This window comes from Ailuropoda melanoleuca, chromosome 3 (assembly GCF_002007445.2).
Source record: "Ailuropoda melanoleuca isolate Jingjing chromosome 3, ASM200744v2, whole genome shotgun sequence".
Taxonomy (NCBI): Eukaryota; Metazoa; Chordata; class Mammalia; order Carnivora; family Ursidae; genus Ailuropoda; species Ailuropoda melanoleuca.
Window position 1 is genome coordinate 134,210,742 of NC_048220.1, and position 20,923 is coordinate 134,231,664.

General features: G+C 45.6%; 1 protein-coding gene across 2 annotated transcripts in view; it reads left to right on the forward strand.

Annotated features, from left to right (window-relative positions):
* The window catches only part of RETREG1 (reticulophagy regulator 1), a 137,265-nt gene that overhangs the window by 57,278 nt on the left and 59,064 nt on the right, over positions 1–20,923 (forward strand). The gene's annotated exons all lie outside the window — the stretch shown is intronic.

Consider the following 20,923-nt stretch of genomic DNA (forward strand, 5'->3'; position numbering starts at 1 on the left):
ACCTATCTGGAGCCTAAATTAATGTTGCTAAAACAAGCGTTACTGTTTTGGGATCATAAATTCCCATTGTTGGTAACACACCCATGATTATTCAGCAAAGTTAACAGGAGAACCAACTGTGTGCGAGGCTCTGTGAGAGGATGAAAGTGAAGGTGGAATGTATTAAAAATGTCCATGTATTTGGAAGAAACCAGATTCTCCTGTTACGTGTTCAGGAGCTCATTAGCCAGCTATGCTTTGTTGGGATAAAATCCTCTTTTATCCCGGGCCTGACTCTGAAATGCTCCATTTGAACTTCTTGTGATATTTGTAAAGGAGTGAAACACTAGGCCAACGCAATTTTTGGGTTATGAATAGAGAAAGGGAGGTGACAGTTCCCATGGTCGCCCTGTAGTGAGATCTCTCATAGAGCTTTGCTTTTTTGAATCCTGCTTAAACTTTGGGGGCATTTTCCCGGTCCGTGTCTTGAGCATGAGTCAATGGCTCCGTTCTTCCAAGATTTAGTAAACACCTGCTGTGTGGAAGGCACTCTGCTGGACATCTAGCATAGGACCTCCTATTATGTCAGGGTTTTATTGTATTTCCCTTGATGTTGGAACAAGGGAGAAGGTGTCAAATGTCAGAGAGGTGGGAGAAGGAAGAAGAGACTTGTACGTTGTCAGGCGTAGTCAAAGCTGTGTCCGTTCACTTTTCAAACGATTCCTAAGAGATTTCATTGCTGTTTGTTCTGCACAAAGAGAGCCTGCGGGCATCAGGATAAAAAGAGCTGGAAGTATTACATCATCAGAAAGCATTTTCATTGGTACATCATGCCTTGAGAGGAGGAAGTCCATGATTATATTTAGATTGATTCTGTTTTGCTTGTGGAAAAGATCATCTTAAGACAATGTAAGAACCAGGAAGAGGCAGGATACTCGAAGGCCACCAGATTTGTTGTGCACACATCAATGAATATTTCAAAATTGGGGTCTGGTATTTCCATGTATATCAGCATCCTATTTTATGTTTTCCCATCAGCTGTAATAATGGTGTCTCATATTTAAATTATAGAAACATCTTTGAGGTAATGTATTGCACCTAGCACTGTACCTCTTTTTTCAAAGGTTGAATGTTTCTTTTTTTTTTTTTTTTAAGATTTATTTATTTATTTTAGAGAGAAAAGGAGAGAGAGAGAGCACGAGAGAGCACGAGCACAGCGGCGGGGGGGCAGAGGGAGAGAGAAAGAATCCTCAAGCAGACTCCACGCTGAGCATGGAGCCAGACACGGGTCTCGATCCCAGGACCCAGAGATCATGACCTGAGCTGAAATCAAGAGTCGGCTGCTTACCCGACTGAGCCACCCAGGTGTCCCAAGGTTGAACGTTTCTTTATCAAGAATATGAAATTTCAAGATTTGTGCAGTGAAAAAAAAGGAGTATCCAAAGGAAATCTTCTTTTTAGTGTTTGGTTTTGTTTTACCTTAGGATTTTGGTCGTTGAATCTCCTAGCTTGGTTTCTCATGACCTGTGAAGACTGGACTTGTTTAGATTCTCTTGTTACAGGATACAGGTTTTAGTGCCCCATCCGTGTGTTACGTTTTGTCCTAACCCAGCAGTGCATGTGGTCCAGGACCTTCTCTTGGCCCCCTGCAGTGACTGTGCTCCCCGTGACCCTGGGGAGGCATTGTGGACGGGGAGAACCACGAGTCTCTAGTTTACCTGTCTTTCCAAGGACGCTTCTGTGGTCCCAACAAACAGAAACCCCTCAATCTAGCGTTAATAAGGGAGGAGCTATTATTTGGACCCAGAGTATCACGTGGAAGCTGGAACCAAGAAATGCAAGGAACCAGAGGCTAGAAAGTTACCAGGAACAGAAGCAGCTTTTGAGGGCTCCCCAGGAATCAGAGAAAGCAGAAGGGGACCTTGAAGTGTGGTGAAGGGCAGTTGAGGAAGTGAGAGGAGCCTGGACGATGGTGCTGATAACCTGTTAATAACCATCATCTATTAGTGCTTAATATTGCCGGGCACTGTGCTGAACGCTTTCAGTGTTACCCAATTTATCTTCATGACAGTTCACGAGGCAGGCAGGCATAGCCCCATTTATGAGACAAGGACACCAAACTTGGGTGAGTAACTTGACCAAAGTGATGGAGGAAAGATTTCCAAGTCCATCCCTCCCCAGAGCCAGCAGGCCGATCCCCATATTCTACAGCATCCTCTGTGAACCAGCTTCCATTTCCTTTTCTAGAACATGACCTCTTAGTACATAGATAGAGGGAGGTCTAGCTAGAATCTAAAACAGGAATTTAAAATGTTTCATCTCATGCCAGTAATGAGGAAGCCAACAGGACGTTAGTGTCCCCACGGTGCAAGGCTATGAGATGGTCAGAGCCCTAACTCAGTGTGGTGGGAGGGACGGTCTCCATGTTGGAGAGACAAGTTACGCTTTTTTGTGACTGAAATGCGTTTGTTTTCTCTTGTTAAAAGTTTACGTTTAATATTGCTAACACTTGTTTTCATCACAAAAACGAGGCTGTATTTTTAGTAAAAATATGTTTGTCTCTGTCGTCTCAACTAATTTTTTTCTTGGTATAGAGTTCCTCCTTACCTGTAAAAGAATTAAATCTTAGGAGATGAAATGGCACCAATGGAAGAAACAATGGACTTGGAGCACACCAGTTCATCTTGTTGGCCTGTCTCCTTACTGGCTAAACAGAGTGAGTAGGCTTACTTTACAGCTGTACTAATCAGGACTGTCTGGTGATAAATCAGCGGAACAGAGGAGAGTCCAGAAATCAGACTCACATATATGTGACAACGAATTTTCAACAAGGTTCACAGGCAGTTCAGCAGAGAGAAGCTGGCTTTTTAACAGGTAGTGAAGAAAAGTTGAATATTCATGTGCAAAAATATAAACTTAGATGCATACCTTGCATCATATAGAAAAATTAACTCGAAGGGCATTTAAACAGGCCCAAATGCAAACTTAAATCTGTAAAACTTCTAGAAGAGAACACAGGAGGAAGTCTTCATAACCCCAAGTTAAGGAAAGATTTCTGGGATACAAGACTATCGGCATCATCCATAAAAGAAAAATTTAACAAATTGGATTTCACCTAGACTGAAAAACCTTTGGTCTGTGGCAGACAGTATTAAGGGAATGAACAGTCAAGGCACAGATTGGAAGAAAATACTTATCAACCATATATCTGGAAAGATCTGGATCCAGAGTATATAAAGAACTCTTCAAACTTCATAAGAAAACAAGCAACCCAAGTTGTAAAAGTCTAAAGGATTTGAACAGTTACTTCAACAGAGATAAGCACATACAAAGATGCCCACCATCATTAGTTGTTAGAACCGCAAATTACAGCCACGATGAGATACCACTACACCTATTGGAACAGGCAGAATTTTAAAAGACCATGCCAGGTGTTGTGAGGATGTAGAGTGATAGCAACTCTCATATTCTGCTGGGGGGAATGAGTGTCAGATGGTTACCGCTATTGGCTAATACAGCCGGGCGCAGGTTCTTGAAAAGGTAAACATGCCCCTACCATGTGATTCTGCCGTTCCACTCCCAGTTATTTACCAAAGAGAAATGAGAGCGTATGTCCTTAGAAAGTCCTGTGTAAGAATGTTCATAGGAGCTTTACTGGTAAGAGCTAAAAACTGCCCATCATCAGGTGCATAGATAAGTAAATTGTGGTATAGTCAGAGTGGATCACTGCTCTATAATAAAAAGGAATGAGTTATTGATACAAGGGAAACAACCTGGGTGAATCTCGAAATCATTATGCTGAATTAAAGAAACCAGACAAAAAAGAAGTCATGCTGTATGACTCCATTTGTACACAAAATCTTAAAGTGCAAACTAATGTATTGTCACAGGAAGCAAATCAGTCCTTGCCCTGGAAGAGACGGGGGTGGTGCTGCCGGGAAGGGCAGGAAGGAAGGACTCAGAAGGACACCAGGAAACTTTAGAAGGCTGATGGCATTCTTCAGTATAATCATTTTGGTGATAGTTTCATGGGTGTGTCCATATGTCAAAAGTTATCAAATAATGCGCTTTAAATATGCAGTTTATTGTAGGTCAATTACACGTCAATAAAGCTACTTAAAATAAAGCCCAGTGGGTACAGCAATAACAGTAGTACTTGAATGAGAGCACGGAGAAGTAGGAGCTGCTCTGTTTGGAAGCCAGCAAGAATTTCACTGTTTTCTGCAGATAATTTCAGAACTTGTTCTAACACCATTCCAAATTGCCGAGATATCCCTTTCATGTGTGTTGTGCAGCGTGTATGTCTTTTAGTTGTTATGAATAATTAACAGGTCCTTTGACTTTTGGGAATAATGTATTTCTCATTGAAGAAAAATGCCTTAGGGAGGCACAGTGCAAAGGTGGACAAGTGTGGACCTGACTTATGAGCTGAGTTTACTTGCAGGATGGTTTTGGCCTTTTGGTTTGTATGTCATAAAAACAGAAACCAAAGAGGACTGGGTGCTTGGGACAACAGGTTCCACTGACTCTAAGACAAAGGTCTCCCCACCCCCAGGCCTGTCTTCTGTCTTTCACAAGCCCTGTCACCTGCTACTGTTGTATGGAGAGGAGCAAAATGAAATATACATGTGCTTTAACACCCCCAACCCCCACTGAAAAGCTTTCAAGTGGGAGGAGTCAGGAGGGTGTTTTGTTTTTTCCTATTACATTTCACTAATTTGTAGTGACAGCAGAGTAGTGACTGCCTTGGGCTGGGTTAGATTTCAAAGAAGGTGATTGGGTTGGTGGGTGGGTAGGTGTTTTCAGGTGGGCATTGGAAATGTTCTGTATCTTGCTTCTGATGGTGGTTTCAAGGGTGTAAGCAGCTGTTAAAACTCAGCAGATTTTTGTGCTTTATTTTATTTTTTTTTTAAAGATTTTATTTACTTATGCGACAGAGATAGAGGCAGCCAGCGAGAGAGGGAACACAAGCAGGGGGAGTGGGAGAGGAAGAAGCAGGCTCATAGCGGAGGAGCCTGATATGGGGCTCGATCCCATAACGCCAGGATCACGCCCTGAGCCGAAGGCAGACACTTAACCGCCGTGCCACCCAGGCGCCCCAGATTTTGTGCTTTAAAAATGCATACAGTTTACTTTCTGTAAATTATATCTCGATAAAGTTGTTATTTTAGAAACGCCATACATTTCTTCATTCAGCTCTCCACCCACAGCTTCAGAAAATAATGGCCCCTGGCACACACACACCCCGATTATGTCTTAAGAAAATAATCCTATCGTTGCCTCCCTGAATCATTTCTTCTTAGGAAAGAAAGAGTAACACCTTATAGTTGCTGTTTCAGCAGTAGACCCATAGATTAGTTTTTATTGTTAAACTTGGATACTGTTTCTTTTTATCTGTGTTTCTAAGGGCAAAGTCAAGGTGAAATTGAGGCACTTTGTTTTAGCTAATGGACTACACAAGAGTGTGATTACTAGTCCTGTCCCTTCAAACATGTAGGCTCTGGGGCCGGGCAGGGACCAGGGTGATGGTCTATCCTGGAATCTCTCAAGCACAGTGATGCCACATAATAAATACTTGTTTACTTGTCACTTCACTGAATTGATGTTTTCCCCCCCTTTAGTTCTGAATCATCCCTGTTAGACAGCCTCCCTCTACTCCCTGAACCCCCAACTGACACCAGGGTCGTCCCCGTTTGGTTCCATGGAATGTGGATGAGCTGTTAGGTGCAGGGTGCCCAGCTCCCATGGCGTGTCTGGAACAGGCATACTGCCGTCCCTCTTCTCCCTATCCCTTGCACATAATCATCAGTTCTGAATTATTTACTAATAAGCCTAAATCTTTCCTAGATCTGATCTTCCTATAGTGAAGGAGTGACTCATTCACATGTGTGTATGCAAATTTCCTAAAGGGATTGCAACCAAAGGGCTTCAGCTTCTCAATTTTTAAGATCCTTTCTGCAATAATGGAGTTCGTGGTAAAAGTGAATGCATTATTTAGCCCTGGTCTGTATCTGCAGAAGGCCTGTGCCTCTGGGTGACAGAAACATGAATCCTGAGCTCTGACTCAAGCCTCATTAGCTCTGCCCCTTTAGGCAGGTACACTCTGTCCTCTCAAGTTTGATCAGTTATTGACTTCATAAATGACTCTGCTCAATAAACAATCATAATGAGGTAATTGACTTGCTCCTAAGAAATGTACAGGGGCTTAAAATGCACCAATAGGACAGAGATCATTGGCATAGGAAATGAAACTGTGTTGATAATTTAATTTAGTTGGGAGATCTGGGCCAGACTGAGAAAGATGTTTACCTTGGATCTCTAAGATCCCCATTAAAAAGGGCCCCAGGGGCGCCTGGGTGGCACAGCCCTTAAGCGTCTGCCTTCGGCTCAGGGCGTGATCCTGGCGTTATGAGATCGAGCCCCACATCAGGCTCCCCCGCTATGAGCCTGCTTCTTCCTCTCCCACTCCCCCTGCTTGTGTTCCCTCTCTTAATGGCTGTCTCTCTCTCTGTCAAATAAATAAATAAAATCTTAAAAAAAAAAGGGGGGGGCCCCAAAGCACTGATTTTTGTAAATTTACTCCCTGAATGTCTGTCCTAACCAATGAAGCAGTCAAGCAGATAAATTATAATCCATTTTACATCTTAAAAAATCATTTACATGTGTACTTCCCTTGGGCAGAATTCTTATCTGTTCATTTAAAAGTGTCCTACACATTTTCTACCCTGAGCAAACCTTTCTTTGAAAAGACAAGTTATTTTAAAACATGCCATTCAGTTCAGGCATATTTGATACGTGGAGAATCTGGGACCAGTAATTATTTGACATCTGAATGTCTGGTGAATAAAATACTCATTAAATTTTGACAGTTACTCAAAACATGTTCATGGCAACAAAGTGATGGGACCTGCCTTTAATGATAGTAAAGGGACACAACAGGACACAGATACCGGGACAGTTGGCTTTCTTGGTGGTTGTTGGGAGGGGACCAGGGGGCCCGGGAATGGGACGGCAAACAGAAGGCAGTTTGTGCGGGGACCCAGCGAGCAGGAGGAGGTGAGGCTGGGCACCGCAGGAACAGGGGCTGCCTTTTGACCTTTCCTGTCTGGCTCGCTAAGTCCCCGCCCTAGATTACGAAACATGTTCTGGAAATTATTTCCAGAGGGCACACATCTCTTTGGTGACAGCTTATTTCTGGATTCCTGGTGCAAATGTCTTGCCGCTGATGACATTCAGGGGTGTGTTTCATGGCCCATCATCTGATTAGTCACTGAATGCTAAGGACTCTTCCGGCTGGCTTAGGGTCAGAGCACATAAGCACGGGAGCAAAAAACCTTGCTTATTTCCCCCAGGCTCCTTCTAACAGGCCTTAAGGTCTGGTGTCCCCCTTTATGGACATCTGCAGCCCCATGGAAGTGAACTGCTGGGGCCCTTCCCAGAGCAGTGATCTTTCAGCAGAGTTCTCTGAGGCTTCTCCTGGTGAAATGTCAAGCTTTATGTCCTAAGAGAAGATTTCAGTCACCTCTGAAAAATCTCAGAATGCAAAAGGAGCCTGTAACTGGTTCTTACAAAGAGTCCTCAGCTTTGCTTTGAAGAAGGGTGCTTTCATTCCATTTTCAGTTCTGGGGTGAGGTACTGAGAGGTGAGGCATCCCGGTTAGACAGACTGGAGTTCACACTTTTCTCTACCTTACTGTGCTCACCTATGAAATGGGTGCAATAATAGAAACCCCTTCCCAGGGGCGCCTGGGTGGCACAGTTGGTTAAGAGTCGCCTTCGGCTCAGGTCATGATCCCAGGGTCCTGGGATCGAGTCCCACATCGGACTTCTTGCTCCACGGGGAGCCTGCTTCTCCCTCTCCCTCTGCCCCTCCCCCCATGTCTCAAATAAATAAATAAAATCTTAGAAAGAAAGAAACCAAGAAACCCCTTCCTAGAGTTTTGGAGAGGCTCGAATGAACTGTGTGTCCAGCATTTAACCCAGAATGGCACACATGCAGTTCATCTGAACTGTCACTGTCGCTGTGACTGGTTATCTTCATCTATGAGAAGTGAAAGAGCCCCTGATTTGCAGCCACTCCTGTGCTCAGAGCAAGACTCCCCAGGGGAGCCAGGAGGCCCACTAATCCCCCAGCTTCCCAGAGCAGTCATCTCCCAGATGTCCCGAGCCTGGCAGCTAGGTCCTCAGAGTCAGAACCAGGTGCCATCTACTGGGTTTTAGGTAAGGCAGGTGGGATGGTGCTTGAGTTTCTGAGTCCGCTCCAAGGCCAGGGGCTGCACAGCCCTGACATCTTGTCCGGATTTGGGGCCCTGCTTGAACTCTGTGCTGACCTAACACACATCAGTAAAATGAAGGGGCTGAGCTGATCCTGTGCTCCTTCCCAAGAATGTACTGGAATCTACTAGAGAGCTGAATTCCCCTATATTCTGGGAATATCCTCAGGGCTGAGGATTCCTCTGCTTTATCCGCCTGTGTGGTCCAGAAGCAGCAGCTCCTGCCTGCAGTCTGAGAGAGCAGTCCCGGCAGGGGTCACACTCTCCTTGGCCTGAGCAGGTAAAGGCGAGGCCCTGTGAATGCACACTGCTGCAAGCTGCAGCCCCTCTTCTCCTGTTCCCCGCACCCACCCCCCCATCCGTGCCTCCCGTCATCCTTTCCCTTTACAGAAATACAGCCTTTGTTTGATCCGAGGCCCTAACCACGCACCACGCACAACTCACACCCATGGCCCGTGTGGTAGCTGCTGCAGATGTTAGCAGCTGTCAGCTTTGCTGATGAGGCCTGGACGCCCCAGCCCGGCAGCTTCAGGCAGAGGAGAGGAGGCATTTCCAGGACAGGCTCCGAGGCACACTGCCTGTGGCTTCAATCAGCAGTTTTAACAGGTACCTGGCCCTGGGCAAGTCCCAAAACCTCCAAGCCTCATTTCTTCACTTTTAATACGTGGGAAGTGCTATTTAATTTGGGTGTCGTGGTGAGGATGAAAGCACGGGGAGACCTGCACGGTGCCTGGCTCTCGGTCAGGGCTCTGGGAACAAGACTGGTTCTTGTGTTTGTCCAGCTGTCTGAGGCCAGCTGGTCGGTCCTGCTCAAGGTGCACACTCATGTTCTAAGGCACAAGACAGGCGCAGTGAGATTGGCATGGGGCTGGTCAGAGGAAGAGTAGGGAAGGATCCAGAAGGGCAGTCAGTTGAGATCAGGCCTTTTGCCATTTTGGACTGTTGTGGCATGAGGTGCAAAGTAGAGCCCCTTTTCCGACCATGGATATAGTCTCCTCTACTCCGAGGGCTCCTCTTGGGTGGGCCCCAGGCAAATCCATATTTTAAAAATATCCTTTTAGTCTGCCAGAATGCTCTCCCAAAACCAGAGTCTGAGACGAACATAGTTACAAGGCATCTGACTCCGATTTGTATAAAACACCATCTCAGCCATCCTTCTTTGGTTTGGCATCTGACTCCGATTTGTATAAAACACCATCTCAGCCGTCCTTCTTTGGTTTGGCGCCTTCAGCACTGCTCACGGATCTCCAGGCTTCCGGCAAACGCTGTCGCACGCCATGACCATTTGCGTGTTTTCCATGCAGCGTACCCTGACGTGTCTGTGGAGTTCATGTTTCCCGTGGGGATGAGGCAGTAAAGGACGGGAAATGGGACACGTGTGTCCTGAGACCTGGGTGTCTTGGTGGCACGTGGGGAAAGAAGTTGTGTTGGAGTGTTGGTGAGCTCAGGTCCCAGGGCTGAACCAGCCTGGTGATTTTGGGTTTTGTGAGGTGATCTCCTGTGTTCATAGTCCTTGTCACCCTTGTCACCACCACAAGTAATCAGATTCTTCATATTTGAAGGCAAAAGGGGTGAATTTGGGTTCTGTCCACACTGCCCGGCTTCAGGGCATTTTGTGAGAGCTTATGTCTATGAACGGACGAGTGGCTCACTGATGTCAGGGCGACCGCTGGGAAGAGGCAGGTTTCTTCTTGAAAGCTGGCCTGCAGATGTCCATCCATCCCAGTCTTTGGATGGTTCATTTCGAGCAAGGGAAGTGAAATGGTTGGGCGGGAGAGGTGGGCTCCAAAGGAGAGAAGAGGATTTGTAAAATACTCTTGTATGGCACCGTGAACTTTCAAATTAGTTACACATGGCAGCTAGCACTTCCATCAACCCCAACGCAGTGTGCATCCAGAAACGACACCCCCCATTCAGGGGAGGGCTTTCTCTCTGCACACGGAATCACTGAAATCAAGTAGAGCATTCAGATCTTGCAAGGACTGATGCTGGTTGCAAATATGTTTGTGTACATTCGAGGGAGAGAGCAAGAAAGAAAAAAACACTATTGGCTTTCTAGTTTAAATGCTCCCTCCTTAGGACCCAGCTTCTCATAGCCTTTAACAGAATGGGTCTTTATATGCTCACTTGTTTAATATCCAGCTTCTCTAGCACATTGGGAGCTCCATGAAGCAGAGACCAGGTCTCCTTTTCCACTCCTGTATGCCCAGGGCCTAGCACCGTGCCTGGCACTTATGAAGTGCTCAATAAAAATGTTTGGTGAATGAATGAGCGATCTGTGTCCCTTAAAGAGACCATCATTTCCAGAAGAAAGATGATAGCAAAAGACATTGCCTTCCGGATGTTTGGCAGGGATATTTTGCCAATGTGGCAATCCCTGATACAGAGTATAATTCTGAGGGGCTTCTACTCTTAACAAATTAATACGATGGAGCGTCTGAGTCTCATGTGAAAAGTGACTAGTAAAAACTCAGATGAGGGAAATGAGAGCTGGCCAGAATTGAAGTGTGAGTGTTGCTATGAGTACAGAAATACACGGGCTACCCCTTCTGATTCATTCACACATTATCACATGATTGCCTCGGCCTGGATAAGGTTGGCTGGAATAAGCAGGGTAATCTCTCCTCTCCACCCGCTTTATACGTCATCACTCTCCAGCACGGTTGGCCCAGTGCGGAGCGGGCTGCACTTCAGACGATAACCTTGGGGGGCATCCCTCCACTCGGCTTCAAACCAGCGGGTAGCTGGTGTCTTGGTTCTTAGAGTATGTGTAGACGGTGTAGTTCGCACACATAATTGAAGTCTCAGCTGCTCTGAACATACGCTGATGCTCATTTTTTGTTGTTGCTGTTGATAAAATGTTCTTTATTGTGAATCAGTGGGTGTAGGGAAACTATGTCCTTCTTTTTGGCTGCCCAAAAAGGACTTTCCCATGAAGGGGAATTTTCTGCCTTGGGAGACCCTGCCTTCCCTCAGCAAAAGCTGGAGCTGACTTCCTCAGGCTTCTTGGAAGCTAGGTGGTAACCACATCCCCTAGCTCCACCAGCCAGGTACACAGACGCCATTTTGAATTATGAAGCTGGTAATGAAGAAAGCAGACTTAAAGGAATCCGTTCTGGTGTGGGTGGCAGTCAATCCACGCCTTCTGCAAGGATGTAGTGGTGAGAGTTCTAGAGTACCCAGAGTTTCTTGGGCTGCCCACATGCATCCATCGGTAATCCTGATGGAGCAGTTCTGTGGTGAGATTTTGGTGGCATTTGTGACCTGGTTTTCTGGCCCTTCTAGAGTCTCCCTGGGCTTCCCTTTTGTGAATTCCTTTTCTGTCCAAAACAGTCAGAATAAGTCAGTCTTACTTGCCACTAGGAACCTTGGATGATTATGGGTCATTCAAGTCCTAGACCCATGAAGGTGTGAAATATCACCATAATCACCTTTGACTTCCTATTGGACCACTGCCGGTTACCATATAGACAGTTTTCCTTCCTGAGCATCAGTCAAGAAAGGCTTAGACCTGGAGACCTCTAACTGGGTCTTCCTTTGGGTTAGTTCCTCCCCAGTTGAAATTTTGCATTTGTCCTGGGAGATGGGAAGGAATGGGGTAGTGATCATACTCTTGAGTTAAACAGTTAAGAGAATCTTGGAATTTTGGTGTTCATCTTGTCAACCGCTGAAGTATGCATTTCAGTCTTTTGCAAATTCCCTCCAACTCTAAAGTCTAGAATCCAAGGTAAACGTCTTTCTAAAATTCCTTCACCTTTTTTGAGATCTTTCCAAAGTCCCACATGCAATGAACTCAGATAACATATTGAATAAATTCATGTTTGTCTTTCTGTTGGGATTTGCTATTAATTTTGTGGGACAAAATGATTCTAAATTAGCTATCTTCAAAGTTATATTGTTGTTTTAAATTTTACCACAGTCTTTTCCACGAGCTATATTATATGACCTCGAATAGTTTACGAAACAAAGACCCTGATGAACAAGGATGCCCTGTTGCTTATTCAAGGCTGACTTGCACTGTGGTCACTCCAACTATAACTGCATGCTGACAAATCATGCAATTATCTTCATATTCAGGTAATTTGCAGAAGTTTCTTGAGAAATATACAGATCATACGGGTACACTTTGTAAAAAAATTTTATTTTTTTAAGATTTTATTTATTTATTTGAGAGAGAGAGAGGGCTAGAGGAGGAGCAGAGTGGAAGGAAGAGGAAGGGGGAAAGAATCTCCAGCAGACTGAGCTGAGCACAGAGCCTGACCCTGGGGCTTGATCTCACGACCCCATGATCATGACCTGAGTCGAAACCAAGAGTTGGATGCTCAACTCACTGAGCCACCCAGGAGCCCCTGTAAAAAAATTTTAAGTTGTATGTAGGTCATTGCTTTAGTCTTTCCCTTCATTGTCTCCATGGAGACACAGCATGAGGAAACAAAAGAAAAAAAAACCCTTTTTGAACACTAACAAGTAAATTGAGATGAAATCTCTGATATTCTAGAAAACTGCATTATCACCTGGATACCCAGAGACTCAAGTGATAAGCCAGTGACATTCAATGTCATTGGGTCTCCATTGGCTATCAGGGCACCTTGTTTGATCTGCGTCTGCCTTCCTGTGTCTACTTTTTAAGGAATATTTCCTAGGCGGAGGAGGACATGGGTCTATTCCCTCCCTCCCAGCAGTCCATGTACCAGAACAGGGTCTGACACATTCCCCGATGCTCTCCTAACCAATGGCCCTTCCTCAGGTGGAAAGGAGCCTTTCCGCTGGGGGAAGCCTTCCGAATCAGGTTACTCACGGCGTGTGCTGGAAAGAAAAGCCCAACTCAGAGCTGCCCACTGCCTCATTTGTTAAGAGAAACCCTGTTTAATGCTGGGTGAGTGGAACTTCTATTCACAACCCCTTCGGTTCCCACGGACGACGCCTCCCCCGTGGCCATCAATGCATCTGAATTGTCTTGTTTCTGCCTGGAATCCCCCTTTTCACCCTGGACCCCAGCACTTCCTTCACTGTCACTGAGATATCACTTTTCAGGGAAGCCTTCCTGCTCGCCACGCTCTCCAGGCCTGTCTCTCATGCTCACCCTGTGATTCCATATCACTCTACTTTGCCGTCCTAGTAGCGCTGATCACGTTGCCCTGTAATCTCTTGTTGATTTGTCTGACTTACACTTGGGGATGATAGGGACCATTTCTAATCTTTGCCCTCCTAGCGCTTGGCCTGCAATTGGCATTAGTAAATGAATCAGTCATTTAACCAAACTATGTAATCAATAAGACCTATGATGAGTCTAGAACTGTGGTATGAGCAATGGGTGGTTCAAGAGAAGGAAAACAGCCCTGGCTCAGCCATTGACAAGCTCTGTGGCCCCGGGCAAGGTCCTTAGCCTCTCAACCTCAGTCTCTGTAACTGTGTACCTTCCTCAAGACATTTTTAAGGATTCTATGAAACAATTAACCGAAAGCATTTGGTATGTAGTAAACACCCCTTAGCTGCTGTTATTATCATCTGTCATCAAAAGTGGCCTGGCTAGCAGGATTGAGGGACTCAAAATGAAGGAACAGGAGATCTGAAAGATTGTTTCTTTCTTTCATTCATTCATTCATTCATTCATTCCTTGTGTTGATGAAAGTCAGAGAAAGGAAAGATCATTGTGATTGGAGAGAGCAGTGTGGAAAATGTGAGATTGAAGCTCTTCATCTCTTGGGTGTTGATTTAAAGCAAACACTTAAGTGGGACAGTCAAAATGCCGCACTCTTCCCAGTGTTATGCATGTGATTATTTTCTCATTCAGTCTGCTATACTGAATCCAGTCCACTTTACAACATAACATATGCACTAAGTCTTCACAAGCGTATGCAGTACTACTATTATCCCACTTTACAGGTGAGGAAACAGGCACAGAAGTGTTAAGGGACTTGCCTGAGGTCACACAGCCAGCAGGTGGTAGCATCAGCATCAGACCCAGGCAGGCTGGCTCCAGGGGTCACGTGGCAGAAGTGCCTCTCGGAGCACGCGCACCGTGCCCAGCGCAATGAGAGGATCGGACACCAGACACTGCCCTTTAGTGGTTTACTGCTCAGGCAAGGACTTACAACCCCCTTGTGAAGTAAATGAGATTTAGAAACAGACCAGAGGACTCTAGCGGGGGTGGGTTTCCTGGATGCGGTCTGTGAGGTGGAGAGGAACATACAGCGTGTCTGTGAGGACCTCCTGGGAAGGGAGGACAAGGAGGAGCAGGCAGAGGGGACGTGAAGCTGCCAGGTCACCTGGCCTTCTGGGGCAGGGGGGACCATCTCGAGTGACGGCAGGGCAGGGGAAGGGAGTACAGAGCACAGCCCTCTGGGTGCAGGTCGAGCTACGTTAAGCTGTGCTTGGACTTGATTAAGGATGATTGAAACAGAGGCCGGTGATAAACCTGACCACCATGCGGGATGAACACGAATCGGGGAGCCTGAGGATAGTGTCTGTGCACCTGAAGGACACGTAAGGTTAAATTCCACTCTCTACCTTGTGACACCTCCAGGTGGACTGACAGAATGTGCAATGATCCAGTTAAGGGCATGAAAAAAGTTTGCTTAAAGCAGTTGCAATAGCTGGGAACTCATCAAGACGCTGGTGCTCTGAGGTCCGGCTTGCTGTTGAATGTGGCCGTCAAATAGCCCTCAGTTGTCTTCGGTGGGATGATGATTTATTAAATCAGATGTTGCTCCATGAAAAGAGTGTCTCTGGTTTGTTAAATTACCACACTGACAGCAAGGGCGGCTGGTTTGATTTGCACCTGATACGATAAGAGGCTAATTATATGGCAGGGTGACCCACGGGGCAGGGGACGATCTCAGTCATAGCAACACAATATTTATCCGGACAGCAGACAGTCAAGCTGCTAATTCCAGATGCAATCTTTTCCAGGGAGTCAGCCAATGCAATAAAAAACAACTTTCCCCATTGCTCACACAGGCACCCTCTGGTTCTCGGAAATACAACCACAGGTTATTTCTTGTCAGCTACCGATGTAAACCGTATTTACTGATGACCTTTTTAGTAAGTATTTTTGTATGAAATAATCATTTAGAAAGGCTGATCAGTGACAGGGCACCAACACACAGAATCCCAGAAATCTTTGCTTTCCTTTGTGTACTTTAAAAATAGAATTTCAGACTTTATTTCTTTTAATTTATAGATTTCATCTGATTACTAGAGGAATGCATACATGGGAGAAGCTTTGAAAATGCACAAAAGAAAGCAGACAAAAGAAAAGAATCCTAGAGATAATCACTAGTAATATTGGGGCAATAGTTCCTTCCAGATGGTTTTCTCAAAGCAATTATAAACAGACACATATTCTTTTATAATTTATGGGGGTGTGCCTGTGTATAAAATACAGGAGTTGGCAAACAATGGCTTGCACTCATTCTTATCGATTGTCTGTGTTGCAACAAGGGAGGTGAGTAGCTGCGAAGAGACCATATGGCCCACAAACCTGAAAATATTTACTCTCTGACCAATGACAGCTTTTTCAGCCTGTTTACAATGTCAGGAGTCCTGTTGCCATTAGATGTTCTTCAGAATTGTGTGTTCTAGTGAGTAGTTGGAAGTTCTCCTTGCTTCCGCTTGTCCCTTATTCCTGATGGAACACATTCAGTCCAGCGGTAAACCTACTCGGCTCCATTTCTAGGATGTGTCCTAGTCACCCCTTCCCCCCACCCATCAGCCCCTTGAACCTGCGCCAGCTCTCATCCCTCACCGGCCCCCTCTCCTCCCTCAATCACGAAGAGCTGGTCTCCACACACCAGCCAGAGTTAGCTGTTTTGATGACTTCCCATTCCATCCAGAATACAGCATGTGCTAACACTGGGGGGGGACCTCAGCTGTGATGCCCGCCTAGCCGCCAGGATCCCAAAAAAGCTTTGGCCACCTGGAATTTATGGGCTTCCAGGCATATAAATTTAAAGGGTCCAGTTTGGGGGTGCCTGGGTGGCTCAGGTGGTTGGACGTCTGCCTTCAGCTTGGGTCCTGATCCCAGGGTACTGGGATCAAACCCTGCATGGGGCTCCCTGCTCAGAGGGGAACCTGCTTCTCCCTCTGCCTGCCCCGCCCCCTGCTTGTGCATGCACTCTCTCTCTCTTCCTCTCTCTCCTGCACATGCACTCTCTTTCTCTGTCAAATAAATAAATAAAATCTTTAAAAAAAAAGAAAAAGAAAGGGTCGGGTTTTCTACTCATACTAATTGTAACCACTTCAAAATGACTGTTTGCTGATTTAGTTATGTTCATCATATAAAATCACATCTAATTTACATCCCATGTTAGCTTGGAAATGCTGCTTTTTCTGTTCTCCCTTTATGCCCATTTTATTGAAACTAGGGCCACTTTCTGAGAGCAACATATTTGCCAGAACAAGTTGTCACTCCTAAGTTGTGATGGAGCACTTTAAAAAACCAGTCATTGGAAATCATACCAGCCAAGCTATAAACAACTATTTGGACCAATTTTTTTTTTTTTTAGTTTTATCTTTTTTTTCCAGCCTTACTGAGATAGAGCTGAGATATAACATTGTATAAGTTGAAGATGTACAACCTAATGGTTAGATACATGTATTTTTGCAAAATGATGACCACGGTAAGATTAGTTAACACCCATCACCCCCTATAGTTAACAAATTTTTTTTCCATGGAGTGAGAGCTTTCAAAATCTCCTCTCTCCGTAAATTTACAGTATAGTGTTGTTAACTGAAGTCATTGGGCTGTGCATTATGTCCCCAGGACTTATTTGTCCTAAAACTGGAAATTTGTGCACTTGGACCACCTTCACCGAGTCTCTCCACCCCCTGGCCCTGGCAACGACCCATCTGTCCATCAGTCTTTACCATGTGACCACTTACTATATTACTTTTTCAATGAATTTCTTTTTTAAATATTTTAATTCCAGTGTAGTTGACATACAGTGTTATATTAGTTTCAGGTGTAGAGTATAGTGATTCAGCCCTTCCATACAACACCCCGTGCTCATCACGACAAGTGCCCTCCTTCATCCCCACCACCTATTTCACCCATCCCCCCATCCCTTTTGAAATCAATTTCTGAAAGGCATATTTACAATAACACTTAGCCCCTTTGATTGTGAGATCACACCCCTACAAATAATAATGAAATCTGATAAATGCCTTTTTCTTTCTCTTTATACTGTTGCTTGTTTGTTTTTCTTTCTTCCTTTTTTTTTTTTTTTAATCAATTCTATCAGGTAACCTCTACGACATCTAAAAGCTTCCCCAACTAGCAGTGATGGAGGTCATTTCTGTCATTCTTCTTCCCCAAGCACTTTTCTGTTTACAATAGAGAAATTGAACGTGCAGCCCTAGTGTATGACAGATTTAGAGCACAAGCATGTGGCCATGTCCTCTTTTTCAGGGATAATTTCAAGTAAAACCAAACAAAGCATGTTTTAAAGGGATGACTGTTCCCCTGTGGGGGACCCTGGGAGGTACTTCCAGGTCCCCCTTTGGGTATGAACCCTCATTAATACCCCTCCTAGGAAGAGCCTCGCCTTTGTGTTGAGGGTTTGTAAATAGTGAAGAGCCTGGGAACAACTGTTTCTCATTTTGGCAAGACTCCCTGTCCATCTCCTTACTTGAGAGCAGTGGTACTTTCCTGGGGGAGAAGGGGACTCATCCTGGAAAGCATGTGTACACACAGTGTCCCCTCTTGCACATCTCGCGGCAGCCGGTGCTTCCTGTCCTCTGTTATGGCTTGAGACATGGCACGTCCCTTGCCCTTCACTTATATTTAGGGTTTGAGGTGATTTTAAATTTTAACTGCTCGTGATGGACCCAGAAGCCGGATCAGGAGGAGTCACTACCCTCCACAGTTTTCCATACGACTCATGGTTTCATTGTCTCATTAAGTCAAGTTTGATATAAACAATCCGCGTTGGTTATAAATAAGCGGATTGAAAGCAGCATCTGGCCATGTGAATCCACTATGAAAATTTATGGTGGACTGTGTGTGTGGCGTTGCCATGGTTTGATGCTAAAAGTAGGTGCAGGTATAGAAGCCAAGTCTCTCATTTCCATTTTTAAACCGTGAACTTCCTCTAGTACTCAAAATAGGAAAGAAACATGAAAGGTAAGGACAAATGGCACACATGGAAAGGAAACCTGAAGTTGGGTTTGATCCTGGAAGTTTTATCAGCGTAAAGGAAAAAAAAATGGCAGGTTGTTCCGGGCTTTCATGAGAACACATGGGAAGCATTGGTGAGCTCACACGTGCACTCAGCTCCCCTCCAGCGGCTCGGCTTATGCCAAGGAGCACACACAGCGCCCTGTCTTGCATATGTCTGTGGAGCTGGGTGCGCCGGTTTCTGTTACCGACTCAGGCCACCTCTGCCCGCTGGGTTTGGTCCTGGTGTCGCCTCTTGGCTGGTGCTGAGTGGGAAGGGAGCAAGATCACTTTGCGGGGTACTGGGTCCACTGTGGGTAGCCCCGGGCTCAGCGGGAGAGTGCAGGCCAAGGCTGGACAGGTTGAGTGGAGCGATGCCAAGAGGGCAGTGAGGCGGCCTCTGCGGGTCTCTGAATGCGTGGGAAGAGGAGTCATCGGAAAGGGCAGGTGGGCAGAAACCAGTTCGTGGCAGGAACGGTTGGAGCAATGCGATCGATAACGTGGTGCTAGATTCTCACCCAAATGAGTTCTTATGAGTCCAGCTGAGTCTTCACCCATATGAATGATTGAAGAAATAAGTGAATGAGCGAGGGGGACTAATCCACTTTATAGAGGAATTCCAAATCCTGTAGGAGGTGGAGCTGTGGCCCTGTGCATCGCCCCCTCCCACGTGAATGGGAGCTGGACTTAGACTTGCTTTCAGACTACAGCGTGGAAAGGCAAACACAATACCCTTATAATGGAGAATGCTGGCAAACACGGCCTTTTCCAAGTGAGCAAGTCCACATCACCAGGGAGCAGTCATGTGGACGTCACGAACCGCTGACATGCTGAGGAGAAGGGCCCTTCACTTCCGTGACCTTTTTCCCTAAAACCCACGATCTCAGTCTAACCGAGAGAAAAACTTCAGACAAACCCGAATTGAGGGGCATTCACGGAATACTTGATACCTCCAGAATACTCCTGAGAACTGCGAAGGTGGGGAAATTAAGGCAAAGCTGAGCAGGTCTCAGACCACAGGAGGCTAAGAAGATAGGACAACTGAATGCAGTGTGGTGCCTCAGATGGGATCCTGGAAGAGGAAAAGGAAGTGGGTGGGGGTGGGAATTGGTGAGATTCAAATGAAGTCTGGGCTTCTGTTCCTAGGACGTCCCAGTGCTGGGGTTTAGTTGTGACAAATGTACCGGGGTCATAAAAGTTGTTCACCCAGGGTGACAAGGGGGGGGAGGGGGGTATGTGGGGGCTCTCTGTACCATCTTTGTCCCTCTTCTACAAATCAAAAATTCTTCCAAACCTTAAAATGTATTAAAATAAAACAAGTTGGTATATGCTTATGGGAGATAAGCTCTGGATCCTGGAGGAAACCCCTCATAAGGAATTTCTGGAAACAGGAAGTCGGGGTTGACCACCATCAGAGCCTCACTGGACCTGGTTTCTCTTCTGAGGTCCTTTTACAGTCCACGTTTGGATTTGTCTCTATTTTTAAAGCTCATGGGTTTGCTAGTCACGGATGGGGTTCTGCTCATACCCTGATAGATGCAAAGTCACTATGGGACGCCTTAATGTTGCTATGAGCAGATCATTCGGAACCGTGCGGTGGCCGAATGGAGGGAAACCACATTTCCAAGAGACCAGGTTTATTATCAGTCCGACAATGGTTGACACTAAGGAGACGCCGTCCCTGTTAGGTTATTGGAGGGACCTGCCCTCCGCAAGGAGAGGCTGTGAGGTCTCTTAGGGCTCTCTTCTTTCCTGCTTATCAAGACCAGCATCTTGATAAGTTGTTGCATCTGCTTCTAAAGGAACTGGCTCCTCTTCACAAATGCCTAGAGGCTGTAGGATATTGGCCCGGGAGCACGTTTCCCCAAACCCCATTGCCTGGAGGAGAGGTTCTTTCAGTGTCTGAGGAGATCGCTCATCCCTCAGGCTGGGTCAGCAGGTGGAACTCACCCAGCCAAGGCCACAGTGGTGCCAGATGGCACCTGGTGAAAAGGGACGAGGAGGCTTTCTGGTCACCCAGCCCATAACCTCAAAACCAATATAGAAATAATGATTAATTGTTGTAGTACTGTTAAGCTGAAAAGTCTTCTTTTCAGTTTGGCTTCTCCACAAAATACTGGGTGAATGTATAGCCAGGAAGCATCTTATCAGTTGCTATTTAAAGAATGAAAAATAAGTTTTAACACTGACATAAGCAAAATGTGATAAGGAAGATCAACATATAACAAAAGTCTTATGCAATCCATAGTTAAACAGCTTATGATTGCCTGTCTAGCATTATATTTTTAAGCTCAACAGAGGACGTTTGTTTTGAGCTGTGTGCCACTCTTGGAGAATCCCTCCAATCCTTACTATCCACACAGACCTCTGTCTCTGCCACTCGTGGCCTTAGAAATTTTCCATTTCCTGATGTTTGCTAAGAGCAGTGGGACCTGCCAGAGTTCTTTCTCTCTTACAGCTATTTGTTCTAAATTTCTTGGAACCAGAGATTCTCTGTTGAGGACCTTCACCCCTGA